The sequence below is a fragment of the Panthera pardus genome, unplaced genomic scaffold (assembly GCF_024362965.1).
Source record: "Panthera pardus isolate Hobbes unplaced genomic scaffold, ASM2436296v1 HiC_scaffold_16, whole genome shotgun sequence".
NCBI classification, from domain to species: domain Eukaryota; kingdom Metazoa; phylum Chordata; class Mammalia; order Carnivora; family Felidae; genus Panthera; species Panthera pardus.
Window position 1 is genome coordinate 93,305,885 of NW_026526721.1, and position 17,114 is coordinate 93,322,998.

At 39.2% G+C, this 17,114-nt stretch overlaps 1 non-coding gene across 1 annotated transcript; it reads left to right on the forward strand.

Annotated features, from left to right (window-relative positions):
* The first annotated feature begins 1,156 nt into the window (after positions 1–1,156).
* Positions 1,157–1,260, forward strand: LOC128777470 (U6 spliceosomal RNA). The gene has a single exon (XR_008422727.1). It is a non-coding gene; the product is annotated as a U6 spliceosomal RNA (small nuclear RNA).
* The last annotated feature ends 15,854 nt before the right edge of the window (positions 1,261–17,114 follow it).

Below are 17,114 nucleotides of genomic sequence, written 5' to 3' on the forward strand. Positions count from 1 at the left end.
TGTGGAAAGGGAACCCTGATTACCTCATAAGATCAGCACCACAGACTCACTTCCTCTCCCTTGACAAATTCAGTTAATCCTGGTCATCAGATAGAGGGTCCTTGGCTCCCAATATTTGATGATCTATAAATCATACTCCGTTTCTGTGAATTTGGCTTTTTTTAGATTCCACGTATAAGTGATAACGCACAATATTGGCCTTTCTCTGTCTGACTTATTTCACTTAGCATAATGCCCTCAAGTTCCATCCATGTTGTTGTAAATGGCAAGCTTTCTTTCTCTAAAAAAATTGTTTTTAAATGTTTATTTATTTTTGAGAGAGAGATGGAGAGCACACATGTAAGCGGGGCAGGGGCAGAGAGAGAGAGGGAGACTAAGGATCTGAATTGAAGTGTGCTGACAGCAGAGACACTGATGCGGGGCTGGAATTCACAAACCTTGAGATCATGACCTGAGCTGAAGTCGAATGCTTAACCAACTGAGCCACCCAGGCACCCCCTCTTTCTCTCTCTCTCTCTCTTTAATGTTTATTTATTTATTTTGAGAGAGAGAGAGAGAGAGAGAGCTAGGGAGGGGGAGAGAGAGAGGGAGACACAGAATCCCAAGCAGACTCCACACTGTCAGTGCAGAGCCCAATCAATGCAGGTCTCGATCCCACAAACTGCAACATCATGACCTGAGCCAAAATCGAGAGTCAGATGCTTAACCGATTGAGCCACCCATGCACTCTGAGATTTCCTTCTTTCTAATGGTTGAATAATATTCCATTATCTTGATAAAGAAATAGGCTTTTTTATTTGACAGTGGGAACAAAGTAATTTATTGAGGTTCCTTTTTCCCTTGGTTGCTAAGAAAGTCAAGGTAAGTTTTGTTCTCAACTACAGCAGTTATCCTTAGCCTAAAATTTCTGGTGAGACCATTATACCTCCCTCTTTATTACATGATTCATATTCACTTAATCTTTATTTTAATGAACCTATCTTATCTCTGTTTTATTTTATGCTGCTCTATCTTTATGGGAGGTAAGTATATTATTTAGAACTCTTTGGTTTCAAGTGACAGGAAACTAACTCAAACTGTATTGGAGGTAAAAAAAAAATATTAGGTTTAGAATGAAAGAGCTTATTCTAAACCCATTTTGAAATTCCTGAACCAAGCACTAGCATTAACAGCACATATACCAAAATTGGAACGATATGGAGATTAGCATGGCCCCTGCACAAGGATGAGAGAAAAATCCATGAAGCATTCCATGAAATAAAATAAAATAAATTTTTAAAATAAAATTCCTGAACCAAAATAACACTAATACAAATGAAACTAACTGTAATTTTTTTTTAAGTCCACTTATTTATTTTGAGAAAGAAAGAGAACACAAGCAGGGAAAAGGCCGGGGTGGGGGGGGGAGAATCTTAAGCAGGCTCCACGCTGTCAGTGCAGAGCCTGACTCAGAGCTCGATCCCACAAACCTTGAGATCATGACCTGAGCTAAGACGAAGAGTTGGATGCTTAGCTGACTGAGTCACTCAGGCGCCCCTGTAATCTTTTTTTTTTTTTCAAGTTTATTTATTTATTTTGAAAGAGAGAAAGTGAGCATGCGTGGGATTGAGCAGGGGAAGGGCAGAGAGAGAGAGAGAGAGAGAGAGAGAGAGACAGAGAGACAGAAAGAGAGAGAGAGAGAGAGAATCATAAGCAGGCTCATTGTCTGTGCTGAGCCCAACAAGGGGCTGGATCTTACAACTGTGAGATCATGACCTGAGATCATGACCTGAGACAAAATTAAGAGTCAGACGCTTAACTGACTGAGCCATCCAGGCACCCCTGTAATCATTTTTTTTTAATTTCATAGTTTATATGTGATAGAGCAACAAATACATTGTTTATGCTTATTAGGATAATCAACATTCTTTCACTTACTTTTCATTGATTAACTAGTAACATTGTCCAGCTTTATGATAATTATTCCAAAGAAGATGGAATAAGTTTAAACATCCCTCCCTGGGGCACCCAGGTGTCTCAATTTGTTAAGCATCTGACTCTGTTTCAGCTCAGGTCATGATCTGAAGTTTTGTGGATTGAGCCCCACATCAGGCTCCACACTCACAGCACAGAGCTTGCTTGGGATTCTCTCTTTTCCTCTCTCTCTGCCCCTCCCCTGCTTGTGTTCTCTCTCTCTCTCTCTCTCTCTCTCTCTCTCTCAAAATAAATAAACATTTTTTTAAAAATCTCAGGCAGTAATTTGTTTTTATTTATCCTACATAGGACTTAGTGCACTTATCCAATCTGATGATCTGAGTCCTTCATCAATTTTGGAAAATTCTCAGTCATTATCACTTCAAATATTGTCTCTCCTCCATTATCTCTATTTTCTCTGGAACTTTTATTAGATAAATGTAGGATCTTAATCTCTCATATATTTCTTTCTTTGTCTTTTTTTGTTGTTTCCTATTAATATCCTTATCTATCTTCTAGTTCACCAATTCTCCCTTCATTCATGCCTACTTTTCTCTTTAACTTGCTTACTGAGTTTTCAATTTTATGATTATATTTTTCACCTCTTAAAGTTTTATTTGGTTAATTTTCAAATCTTCCTATTCCTTTCTTGGAGTATCTTATTTTTCTAAGGTTTTATTGAGATAGTATAATTTTTTAAGCAGCTTTATTGAGATATAAATCACATATTATAGAATTCACCCATTTAAAGTGTCCAATTCAGGGGCACCTGGGTGGCTCAGTCAGTTGAGCGTCTGAGTTTGGCTCAGGTCGTGATCTCATGGTCCATGAGTTTGAGCCCCATGTCGTGCTCTGTGCTGACAGCTCAGAGCCTGAAGCCTGCTTTGGATTCTGTGTCTCTCCCTCTCTCTGACCCTCTCCTGCTCATGCTCTACCTCTTTCTCTATCATATAAATAGACATTTAAATTTTAAAAATAAAAGAATATAAAATAAAGTGTCCAGTTTAACGGCTTTATTTTTTTTTAATTTATTTTTTTTTAATTTTTTTAAAATTTTTTTAATGTTTATTTATTTTTGAGACAGACAGAGACAGAGCATGAGCAGGGGAGGGGCAGAGAGAGAGGGAGACACAGAATCTGAAACAGGCTCCAGGCTCTGAGCTGTCAGCACAGAGCCCGACGTGGGGCTCGAACTCACGGACCATGAGATCATGACCCGGGCCGAAGTCGGACGCCTAACTGACTGAGCCACCCAGGCGCCCCCAGTTTAACGGCTTTTAAACTACTTACAGAATTGTGTATCCATCAGCATAATTAATTTTAGAGCATTCTCATTATTCCCAGAGGAAACTTACCCCTTTACCCATTATTCCTCAAATCCTCCCAGCCCTGTGAGCCTGAGACAACCACTAATCTACTTTTTGTCTCTATATTTGCCTATGCTGAACTTTTTATATAAATGGAATCAGACAACATATAGCTATGTCATTAACTTCTTAGCCTACTTTCAAGACCCATTGATGTAATAGCCACATGTATCAGTAAGTCATTTATTTTCATTACCAAGTAATATTCCATTGTTTGGATATACCACATTTAATATATCACTTCATCCGTTGATGGACATCTGGATTCTTTCCACATTTTTGTCATTAGGAAAATGGTGCCATGAACATTTGTGTACGGGTTTTTGTATGGACATGTGGTTTCCTATCTCTCAAGTGTATAACTAAGAGAGGAATTGCAAGGTCATGTGGTTATTCTATGTTTAACCCTCTGAGAAATTGCTAGGTTGTTTTCCAAAGCAACTGCAGTACTTTATGTCACAATCTTGTATTTGCTTTCCTTTCTGGTGATATAAAATTCTTTCTTTTATGTATGTAATACTCAAATATGCTTACTTTGCAGTCCTTTTCAGATTGTTCAATTACATCCATTTCTTGGGGTTGCTAGTCTTTCTGTGTGTTTATTCTTACTCATGCTAGAGTATTTCCTTGGGTGCTGTATATTGGTTTGTGAGCTCGTCATTACTAGATCTTTCACTGTGATAACTAGGATGTGGGACTAATCCCCCACGTCAGGCACCCAGAGGAATCAATAACTTAGCACCATTTTTGTGTTAATTTGTCAATTTAAGCCATTCCTATACTATGAAGGTCATATAAACTCCAAGTTTAAGTCCCCAGGAGATATAGGCTGAGAATCCTAATTTCTGAGAATAGATTTTCTTTCCTTTTTTTTTTTAACTGTGGCCCAGGTAGAGACAGTTTTCTTGTTATCTCACTATGCTAAGGAGCATATCTTTTTTAGCAGAAAACATCCCAGCTTTATTTAGAAATCTGTTTTAACTCTCTACTTCCCATAGACCTAAGGGTTCATTTTCTTTCCCTATGTGGGTATTAAAATCAAAACCTCAGTAGGATGTTTAATTTTTTATGTCAACTTGACTGGGCTAAGGGATGCCCGGATAGCTAGTAAAACATTATTTCTGGTTGTGTGGGAGGGTGTTTTCCAGAAGAGATTAGGATTTGGATTGGTAGACTGAGTAAAGATTGCCTTCAGCAATGCAGGTGGGCAGCATTCAATACATTAAGGGCCTGGATACAAGAAAAAGATGGAGGGAGGCAAATTGACTCTCTGCCCTTAAGCTGGGATATCTTTTTCTGCCCTCAGACATCAGTGCTACTGGTTCTTAGGCCTTTAGACTCAGACTGAATTACACCACCCACTTGTCTGGTTCACCAGTTTGCAGATGGCAGACTGTGTTTCTTCTTAGTCTCCATAATTACGTGAGCCAATACGTATAATAAATCTCTCTTTTTTTAATGTTTTATTTATTTTTGAGAGAGAGTCGGAATTGGGGAGGGACAGAGAGAGAGGGGGACAGAGGATCTGAAGAAATGGGCTCTGCTGCTGACAGCAGACAGCCTGATGTGGGGCTCGAACTCATGAACCATGAGATCATGACCTGAACCGAAGTCAGATGCTTAACCATCTGAGCCACCCAGGTGCCTCTAATAAATCTCTTCTTATATGGATATCTGTATATATCCTATTGGGTCTGTTTCCCTGCAGAACCTTGACCAATATACCTAGCTATTACTCACAGGTAATATTCTTCTCCAGAGCTAATAAGACATCAACTTACAAACTCTTCACTCTTCATTCATGACACACAAGAACTTCTTTTTCTTCTAAACTCAAATATGCATTAGGCTTTACTGCTGTTATTGTATATTATCCTGTATTTCTTACTGTTTGTGGTGGATTTGCAGCATCAGCTTTGTCCACTGCTTTTCTGGAAGTGAAAAATTTCTACCACTAATATTATATTATATTTTATTATTCCCCTTTCATAGATGAAGAATCAGAGGCATGGGAAATTTAAGAAATGTTGCATGGGGCACCTGGGTGGCTCAGTCTATTAAGCAGCTGACTTTGGCTCAGGTCATGATCTCGCGGTCCATGAGTTTGAGCCCCGCATCGGGCTCTGTGCTGACCACTCAGAGCCTGGAGCCTATTTCAGATTCTGTGTCTCCCTCTCTCTCTGACCCTCCCCATTCATGCTCTGTCTCTCCCTGTCTCAAAAATAAATAAAACGTTAAAACTTAAAAAAAAAAGTTTTTTAAGTTTACAAAACTTAAAAAAAAAAGAAAAAGAAATGTTTCTTACATCATACACCTAGACACTGGCATTTCTAGAATTTAAATCTTTGAAATCTTTAAATCTAGCCATGAACTCTAATGACAATATTTGGTATTATCTTATTATAATATTGATAAATAATTATGCCCATTATCTAATGCTATGATTTAGTACTAAAGTACCCAAGTCTGTGGTAAAGGGAATGAGGGATGATGTTGAGTTTGTTCTTTACCTGGTTTCCCTCCTGGCAGCAAAACATGTGCCTCAGCTCTAGACCTCATAACTTCATATCACATCCCTCCAGAAGATAGTCTTTTCCAGTAGAGCTGAGAGAAAGCAAGGAAGTACCTCCTTCCCAGAATCCCTAGTAAATGAATACTAGCATTTTGTCGGCTCTGATTAGGTGATGGGGGGGGGGGTGTGGGTGGGTGTCAATCTTTAAACTAATTATGGTGATTCGGACAAAGGGATATAATGATTGCTTTAAACCAATCTGGGCCTACCTCTAGAGCTCTGAATAGAGTCTATCCCACTAAAACCAGTGACAAACAATAGGGGAGGAGTCTTCTCCAAAGGTATTTGGTGAAATATTCCCAAAAGTGGAGGAAGGAACGTTTGGTAGCAAGAGACATTTCATAAGCAGGGAGGACAGGAAGAACATTCCAGTAATAAGCAAAGGAAAAGGGTGACGTGAGCCTGATAGATAGAACGTAAAAAAGGGCATGCAGTATATTTTTTCTAATTGTTATAATACTGGAATATTGTACAGAGCCAAGGTAAATTTTTTTTCCTGATTTTTTTGTCTTTCTAAAGAGACTATATTTTGTTCTAAGACCAAAAACGTGCTTCAGAGCCACAATCTCTGGGATCACAATCATTCCTCATCCTCGATTTACTGCAATCATATTCTCTCAGCACTCCATGGAAATGGTTTCTGACCCCTAATCAAAGCCTCCCCCAGGCTGAGAGACGTACAAGCACCAGCGCCTTGGGCAAGGAGGGGGCAAGAGCATAGGATCCCTTCTAAAAAGCATTGTCCCCCAGTGGCAACCTTCCATGACAGTAGAGGTAGAAGCAGTGTGAAAGAAGAACCAGTGCATCCATTATGTTTACAGCCGTACCGAGATCATGAACAAAATGGCAAAAAAGGAGTCAGAATGGGGAGGGGGCACCTTTTCAATGCGGTGTTTCCACCCCCCATTCCCCACCACCCCGCCAATTCCAGCCCCCAGCTCAGGCTTGTCTTCAGACTTGTACCATCTGATGGTGGAAACTAGCCAACTGCGAGCATACTTTCATCTGCTGAGGATCTGGGTATAGTAAAAATTGAGGGACAGAAAAACAGGTTATGAAAGTTGTGGAATGTTTTATGTGTTTGCATTTAACAAAATAGTGCCTTTTATACTCACAAAGATGCCTGTGTTGTGGAGTATAAAACCCCTGCCTTTACTGCGTCCACTGGTATCCCCCTTCTCAAAGCTCCCTGGCCTTGACCTTGGTGTCTAAAGCTACGTGTTCTTTGGTTTTCTCCCCAACTTGGTCTCATTTAATGGTTCAATACACATGTATCGAGGATCTACTTGTGCATCAGGCACAGTGCTCGGGATGTCAGCAGTGAACGAGACAGACACACTCCTGCCCTCATGGACCAATTTTCCTGGCCTGGTACACAAGACTCATCGCATTCCAGCTTGACCACCTTTTCTGTCTCATCTCCTTCCTGCTGCTCCACTCCTCCCACCCTAAGCTCCAACAGTAACAAACTGCACGTGGTACTCTGAGAACACCACGATGTTTCATGCCTCCAACGCCCTCCCTTTCCTCCTTTTGTTTAACTAGTAATCTATTTGTCCTTCACATCCCTCCTCTGTGAGACCTCCTTAGCCTGCTGAGTTTATAATCCTTTCTTATTCTGTGCTATGTTTGTATCTTGTGCACATTCTTTTGCACACATCATATTCTATTGTAATTAATCATGTGCTCTCAGTGATCTCCGTCACCACACTGTGAGCTCTTCCAGGGCGGAGGGTGGCTCTGCATCCCACAGGGCCTAGCACAGAGCCTATTATAGACGCTCCGTAAATACCGATGAATGGAATTGTAGTATCTGTATGCTGTTATTAATAAGAGGAACCCTTACGTAGTGTTCTTTGTTTAATTTTGCTTACTCATTAAAATTCATGAACAAAAGGACTGATGCTTTTTAGCGTCTTGATTTAAAGTCATTGAAGAAATGAAAATGGGTTGAATTTGTGTACCATTCAGAGAATTGCTAGCACTTGTCCATTTGACATTGTGTATATTATACTTGATTAAAAGATAAAATCCAAATTTGATACTGAAATTTATATAACTACTAAGGGAAATACTATTCATGATTTTGTTAAGATTATTGTTTTTATTTGTTTCAGTCACCTCTACACAATGTGGGGCTCAAACTCATGACCCTGAGATGAAGAGTCATATTCTCTTCTGATTGAGCCAGTCTGGTACCCTGCTATTTGTGATTTAAAAAAAAAAAAATTTTTTTTTTAACGTTTATTTATTTTTGAGACAGAGAGAGATAGAGCATGAATGAGGGTCAGAGAGAGAGGGGGACACAGAATCTGAAACAGGCTCCAGGCTCTGAGCTGTCAGCACAGAGCCCGACACGGGGCTCAAACTCACGGACCGTGAGATCATGACCTGAGCCGAAGTCAGACGCTTAACCAACTGAGCCACCCAGGCGCCCTGCTATTTGTGATTTTTAAGTATAATTTGAAGTAGTATCAAGACTTCCTTTATCGCTCCGTAAGCTTTTATTAAATATTGTCCTTTAAAATTATTAAGCTTTTTTCTATCTAATAATATACCCTCAAAGTAATTCATTCGAACAGTATACAAGTATGCAGAATGTTTGTAAAGTTTTGCTTATTTATGCCCCATGCACACTTCCATATCTTCCCCTGAGAAGTAACCATAATAATTCTTTTGGGTAAGCTTTCAGAAGTTTTTTGTGTTGCAAAAATATATTGTGTGTGATCAGTTGATTACACAAATGGGGTATTATGCACATTTTTAGAATTAAACCATCTAATTTCTTAACCCCTTTCAAAGCTGTTTCATTCTCATACTTCAATACTTCAGTCAATCAATCATGTCTTTCCCGACGTCATATTGAAAGCCGAATGTAGTTTTTAATGCATTTGTCTGTGTCTCTTACTTGACCTTATCTGCCTTGATGCTTTGTAATGTATAGATTGGTTGAAAATGCAAGAGAGGTTGTTTTGCCTAAAATATCTGAAAAATTGATTCAATTCTTGGTTGTTTATCAGAGAAGTCTTAACTTTTATCCCTTCTACATCCATACTTCAGCTCAAGTCCTTCTCTGTCCACTCGATATTCACCTCTACATTTCTGTTATATAATTTTACCTTTCCTCATATTATAAGTTTATTCTAAACCGCATTTCATGGGAAGCCTCGCTGGCTCAGTTGGAGGAGTGTGCAACCCTTGACCTCTGGGTCATGAGTTCGAGCCCTACTTTGGGTGTGGAGATTACTTAAAAAGAAATAAGTAAATAATCTTGAAATAAATAAATAAATAAACAAACCACATTTTATTAAATTTCACAAACCTTTCACTGAGTACATTTTTCTAATCCTCACTACTGACCTTGCCATATCTGGGTTCATAAGTCACTTCCATTTTGTATTTGTTCTTTTTGTATTTGTAATTGAATTTGTATTTGTAATCTTTCTTCACATTAGTTTATATTTATTTTTAAAGTATTTTGGCAAAGCCATACTAGTGGGCTAATTTCACCCAGAGTAAACAGATACTTATGTTGGGCAACTGAGACTTCTCTCACCATCTATATACCATACTGCCTAAAATTTTACCAATAAAAACTCACTGCGTCAGCTTAGGTATTGCCCTATTTCTGCTACTTTCTCTTAAAATGTAAGCAACCTAAGGAAGTATAGCACCCTGGAAACCAAAACTGAAGTGAGAACATTCATCTGATTTCAGGTAAATTAATAGCTCAATCAGAAAAATTCTGAGTAGAATAAAAGAGAAGAGCTGTAGCTTTGCCTGATCAAGAGGGCACAGAAAAGGAGATATGAAGAACAAAACTACCTCATTCCTGGTAATCTAAGGTTTGCCTTGTTTTCAACTTGTTAAGGTTTTTGCAGTGAAGTTAGTCATGTCTACTTTGTGTTGGCAACATAAGGTACTCTAATGGCTCTGTGTCTAGGAAAGAGGAGATCTGTCTTCACTCTCTTTCTCTTTTTTTCCCTTTCTTTCTTGCAACAAATAGTTATTGAATGCCTATTTTGTGCCAGGCACTGTTCTAGGTACTGAGGATACAATGATAAAACAGACAAACATCCTTGTTCTTGTAGAGCTTACATTATAACAGGGAAGAGACAGACAATAAATGATAAACATAAGGAATCAATAAATGATATACTATATAAGAAGGTGATATGTTCTGAAAGAAAAAGAAAAGTAGAACATGATAAGTGAACCCAGGTGCCCCTGGGGTATAAATGGGAAGTTTGCAATTTTCAGTAAGAAGATTTAGAGTCATTGAGAAGATGCCTTTTGAACGAAGGCGATGGATTTAACTGTGGGGATATCTAGAGGAAGAGTGTTCCAGGTAAGGAGAGAGCCAGGGAAAGACCAGAGGTGGGGATATGCCTGGCTTATTCAAGAAATACCAGGGAGGAGGCACCTGGGTGACCCAGTCAGTTAAGCATCTGACTTTAGCTTGGGTCATGATCTCACAGTTCATGAGTTTCAGTCTCATGTTGGGCTCTGCAATGACAATGCAGAGCCTGCTTGGGATTCTCTCTCCCTCTCTCTCTGTCCCTCCCCCACTCGTATTCGTGCTCTCACTCTCTCTGAAAGAAAGAAAGAAAGAAAGAAAGAAAGAAAGAAAGAAAAGAAAAGAAAAGAAAAGAAAAGAAAAGAAAAAAAGAGAGAAAAGAAAAGAAAAGAAATAGCAGAGGGATCACTATATTTAGAGTCTAGCAAGCAAGAGGTAGAGTTGTACAAGTTAAAGTTGAGGCAAATGGAGGCCAAATGGTGGAGGGTTCTGTAAGCACTGCCTGAGTAAAATAGGGAGTTAACACGAGGTTTGGAATGGAGCGCAAGAATAGCAAGAACTGGGGCACCTGGTTGACTCAGTGGAGCATGCAACTCTCAATCTCAGGGCTATGAGTTCAAGCCCCACGTGGGGTGTAGAGCGTACTTTAAAACAGGAAAAAAGAATGGCAAGAACTGGCTGAGGTGTAAAGGGGTCACTCTGTCTACTGATTGAGAGTAGGTGATTGGGAGCAAGAGCACAAGCAGGGAGACCAGTCAGGAAAACTACAGCAGTAATCTCGGGGCAACACCATGGCCGCTTGCACCAGTGCGGCGGATGTAACGGTGGGAGGATTTTGCATCTGTTTCAAAGATGGAGCAAACAAGATGTGTTGACAGATTAGATACGGGGGTGTAAAAGAAAGGGAGATAAGGAGGAGGCCAAGGTTTTTGGTGTGAGCAATTGGCAGGATGATGCCATCAACCAAGGCAGGGAGGGCTGTGGGAGAAACAGGATTGGGGGAACAACAGGAGTTCAGTCTGGGGCACGTTAAGTGCGAGATACCTACTAGATACAACGATTTCTGAATGGAACTGGTTGTCTGATCTGAGGGAAGCCAGGTAACCTCTCTAGGCTCCATCTGTCAAGTGAGAAATTTGGACAGGAAGAACTGCTAAGTCTCTCTAACACTATTTGATTCTGAGTTTTACTTGGATATGCTGTTTTTGTGCTAATTTACACAATAACTTGCATGTGCTGTCAGGGACTACACTTTACGTTTGTAATTTGAAAACGGGTGGTCAAGGCAGGCCTCATTGAAAAGGTTCTTGTAAACAAAGGAAATAAAGACGTTAGCCATAAAGGTGTCTAGGAAGGAATTTTCCAGGTGAAGAAAAGCGCCAGGATAAGGACCCTGAGGTAAGAGTAAACCTGTTCAAGCAATCGCTGTTTGAGAAGTATGGGTTAAATACAAGGCACATACCCGACAGATAAAACCCCAAAGACAGCAAAAAGTCTTTCATGAGGCATAAAAAACACATTAAAAAGTTTTAAAGAATTCAAAAGTTAGTGGAACGTGAAATAGCTTCAAAAAAAAAAAAACAATTTGATGATCCAAGCATAAATGAATCAAACGTAAGAATTACTTTTACCCTTATATCGCTATAAAAAAAATTCAAAAATAAAATTATCGGCAAATATGCTTTAGAGTTTTTGTTTAAACCTTTCCTCCTTTTCAAAAAAAGAGTCTAAATTTTTCAAACTGCAGTTTTCAAAAACCATCTCAAATTTAGCAATAATGAAATAATTTTTTTTTTTTTTTTTAAGTAGGCTCCATGCCCAATGTAGGGCACAACCCTGAGATCAAGACCTGAGCTGAGATCAAGGGTCGGACACTTAACTGACTGAGCCACCCAGATGGCCCCAAATAATTTGTTTTTTAAAGAAATAATCCCAGGGTGCTTGGGTGGCTCAGTCGGTTAAGCATCCAACTTCGGCTCAGGTCATGATCTCATGGTTAGTGAGTTCAAGCCCTTTGTTGGGCTTTGTACTGACAGTTCAGAGCCTGGAGCCTGCTTCAGATTCTGTGTCCCTCTCTCACTCTGCCCGTCCCCCGCTCATGCTCTCTCTCTCTCTTTCTCAAGAATAAATGAACATTAAAAAAATTTAAAGAAATAATGCCAATTGAATCAATGAATAGGGTAACTAGAAAAAGAATACAAATGACAAGGTAATGAACTTTCTAGTTGTATGAAATGCTTTTTGATACAGTTAGGAATTTAAAAATTAAAAGCAAGGGAGATTTCCTCATGAGACAGGCCGAATCTTTTCTGGTGTTTTCCCGGATTCTCACATTTCTTAAGAGTTTTGGTAAGCCAAATATATTCTTTTTTATCTGCTCCCCTAATCAAAGTCTGTTGATCGCTAACACAAATTGGGAGAGATAACTCCATAAATTTAGATGTCATGTGGCTTACTGGCTTCCTGAGGCTGGAATAATTGAAATGCAAGTGTGGAAAGAACAGGGAGGAGGATGGGTCAGGTGAAGGAGGGACAGTGAGCGGTGTATGCTGAATGTGAGTTTAAGATAGTTATAAGGCAGGCAGGTAGATTAGAAGTCTCAGACCATGGTCCTATGTTAACAATAACAACAGAAAACCTGTACAGAGCACTTACTATGAGGCAGGGAATGCATTTTACCTGTCTGTAAGAATACCTTTCTTCCATTGTGACAAGTGAAATATATAGCAAACTGGTCATAAGTTCTTTAAAAATTAAAAAAAAAAATTTTTTTATGTCAAGTAAGCTCCATACCCAACATGAGGCTTGAACTCACGACCCTGAGATCAAGAGTCACATGCTCTACCGACCGAGCCGGCCAGGAGCTCCATAGCCATAAGATCTTTAAATGAAAGATTTGAAAATGTATTCAGCTCCCTTTTACCTTCTAATGTTGGAAAGAAGAATTTCACTAGCAGCCTATTCCCACCCCTCCACCCCCACCCCCACCCTCTTCACATGTATCTTATTCATTCTGTCTAGAAGCTAGTATGATTTTCCTCTTTATCCTTGGGTAATAATAACAGAAAATACTTCAAGAGTGTTTGCTACATGTGCCGGGGAAATATTTAAAGCATTTCACATATCTTAATGCTTGTAATCATCTTCGCAACACTTTGAAACTATTACAATTGCTATCCTTACTTTATAAGAGAGAACACCGAAAGCAGTTCAATAACCTGGACAGAATTGAGCCAGGATATCTTCTGAAGAAGAGAACATGGGAGATAAAGCAAAATGTAAATACTGTTTTAAAGATACTGATCTTCATAGAGCGCAGGAAATTTGAAAGGAGAAATCCCAGCAAGGATGACCTTCTGCTTAGATACTGGTACCCTGATGTGTGCAGCAGAGGAAAGTAACTGAAAGAATTCTGGGGCCCAATGCAGGGAGACCATCCTGGGGTACATCACACCTCTTTCCTTCTAAAACCTACTTAGAAGGAAACAAAATCTTGACCATAAGCTTACGGGGCCTGCCATGATTTGGGTCTCTCGGCACACCTTTCAACTGTAAATATGCGCATTTTTGTTTGTTTTGTTTTGCTTGCTCTTTGAATACTCTCCCTATGTTTGGGGAATTCACCTCCCTGCCAGATCTTGACCTCCCGCACAAGCCACACAGCTTTTTTTCAGCTCTGCTTTAACAAGAATAGAAACTAGTCTTGATGTGAATGGCTGAAGAACTGGAAATGTTTAACTTGCAGGAGAGAAGATTTTGGTGGGGGAGGCTGGTGAAGGAAAGCACGGATAGCGGATAGTGACCTCTCCAAATATTTGGAGAGCCTGGAGAGCCGGCACATGAAAGAAGGCTGTGGCTTAAGAGCAGAAACCGGGGGTGGGCGTGGGGGAGGAGATGTGGGGGAGAAAAAGCAAGATAGCCAAGCGGGTGAGGGGAACTACTCCAAGCATTCTCCAAAACGATTGCGTTCCATACAATTTTTCTAAAAGTCAACTTTCTTGAGGTATTGCCTACATACGACAACAATGCATCTATTTTAAATGTTCATTTTCCTGGATTTTAACAAGTGGAGACACCCATGTAACTACTCTAATCGAGATACAGGACATTCCTATCACCCCAGAAGGTTCCCTCCACCTCTGTGTCAGTCACCCATTCCTTCACCTAGCCCTAGCCTGCCGCTGATCTGGTTGCTAAATCTAGAATTTCATATAAATGTAACCCTACATTCTGTGTGTGTTTTCTTTCCCTGGGCATGGTTCTTGAGATTCATCACTGTTACAGCAGGCATCAGTTGCTCACATCTAGTTATTGCTCAGGAGTGGTCCACTGAATCGCAACATACCAAATTTGCTTATGCATTCATTTGTTGCTGGGCATTTGGCTGGCTTCCAAATTTTTCTTGTCTTGAAGCTTCTATGACCATTCACGTACAAATGTTTTTGTGGGTATCTGTTTTCAGTTCTCATGGGTAAATACTTAGGAGTGAGATCGTTAGGTTACATGGCCGGTGCATATTTAACTTTTTAAGAAATTGTCAAGCTCTTTGCCAAAATGGGTGTGCTGGTCTGCATTCCTGCCAGCAACATATGAAATTTCCAGTTGCTTCACACCCTTGCCAACATTTAGCATTGTAAGTCTTTAAATTGGAGCCCTTCTTAGAGGCCTGTAGTGGCGTATTATCGTGGTTTTAATTGGCATTCCCCTAATGAGCAACGATTTTGGATGTTGAGCATTTTTTCATGTACATATTTGTTACATTTCTGTCTAGACCAATGTGGACTACATTTTGACTGAATATGGTATAAAGGTCAAGAGTCAAACTTTTGCATCTGGAACTACAATTGTCCCATCATCGTTTGTTGAAAATATAATTACTTGTATATTGAATTATTGTGGTACATCGTGGTCAAAAATCAAATAATCTTTTATGCATGAGTTTATCTTTGGACTCTCTATTCTGTTCCATTTTTCTCTTTGTTTATTTTTTTATGCTGGCACCATGATCTTTGTTAATGTAGCTTTATAGTAAATCTTGAAATAGTGAGTCTCCTCCAACTTTGTTCTTCTTTTTTTTTTGGTTGGGATTCTTTTCCAAAATTGTTTTTCCTATTTTAGGTTTTTTGCCCTTCCACATAGAATTTATAATCAGCTTTTCAATTTCACGATCTTTTCAATTTCAGCGATCTCACGGTTTGTGAGTCCGAGCCCTGCGTTGGGCTCTGTGCTGACAGCTCAGAGCCTGGAGCCTGCTTGGGGTTCTGTGTTTCCCTCTCTATCTGCCTCTGTCTCTCTCTCAGAAAGAAAATAAAAACATTAAAAAATAATATAAAATAAATAAATAAGAACTGTCAGCAAACAACAAACAGAAACTTCCACAACTTGCTAAAGAGCCTCTCGATAGGTGACATCCTCCTAGAGGACATCACACTGAATGCTGGAACACTGAATGCTTTTCCCTTAATTGGATAAAAAGCAAGGATGTCTACTCCTTTTACTTCTACTCACCCTTGTCCTAGGAGTCCTAAAGTAAGAAAAATAAATAAAAGGCATAGAGATTGCAAAGAAAGAAGTAAAATTGCACTTACAGAGAATATGATCATATACATAGGAAAGTTTAAGAAATCTCCAAAAACACAATTTGATCTAATAAGTGAGTTTAACAAAATTATAGGAAACGTCAGTATACAAAAATTGTTATACTAGCAACAAACAATTTAAAAGTGAAAATTTTAAATACCATTTACAACAGCGTCAAAAACATACTTCAGGAAAACTGTAACAAAAAAATGTACCAGACTTCTACACTGAAAACTATAAAAGACTACTCAGAAAATTTAAAGAAGGTCTCCAGAATTGGAGAGATACACGATGTTCCATAGTTTTTGTCAACGTTAAGATGTCAGTTTCTCTCAAATTTACCTGCACATTCAATGCAATACTGGTTTTATTCTTTCTTTGCAATCTCTGTGCCTTTTATTTATTTTTCTTACTTTAGGACTCTTAGGACAAGGGTGAATAGAAGTAAAAGGAGTAGACATCCTTGCTTCTTATCGAATTAAGGGAAAAGCATCCAGTGTTTCAGAATTCAATGTGATGTCCCCTAGGAGGATGTCAGCTATCGAGATGCTCTTTAGCAAGTTGTGGATGTCTCTGTCTGTAGTTTGCTGAGAGTTCGTATTTATTTATTTATTTATTTATTTATTTATTTATTTATTTAATGTTTTTGTTTTATTTTTGAGAGACAGAGACAAAGAACGAGCAGGGGAGGAGCAGGGAGAGAGGGAAACACAGAATCCCAAGCAGGCTCCAGGCTCTGAGCTATCAGCACAGAGCCTGACGCAGGCTCAAACCCACAGACCGCGAGATCATGACCCCAGTGGAAGTCGGACATTTAGCCGACTGAGCCACCCAGGTGCCCCAAGAGTTCTTCTTTATTTAGTTACAAAGAATGAGTATTGAATCTTGTCAAATGCTTTTCCTGCATCTCTTGAGATGATCATACGGTTTTTCTTCTTAGGGCTACCAAAATGATTGACTTTCAAAGGTTAAACCAATCTTATTACCACTTTTAATAAAAAAGCCAGACAATCACAAGTGTCAGTAAGGATACAGAGAAAGTGAAGCACTCATACATTGTTGAGAAGTACAGCCACTTTGGGGAACAGTTTGGCAGATCCTCAAAAAGCTACACATAGTGTTACCATATGACCTAACAATTCCACTCTAGCTATGTACTCAAAAAAAAAAGAAACCATATATGTGCATGAAAACTTGTACATGCATGTTCACAGCAGTATTATTCATAACAGTTCCCAAAGTGGAGATAACCCAAATGGCCATCAACTGATGAGCAGATAAGCAAAATGTGATATATCCATTTAATGGAATAATATTCAGCTGTAAAACGACATTAAAAACTGAG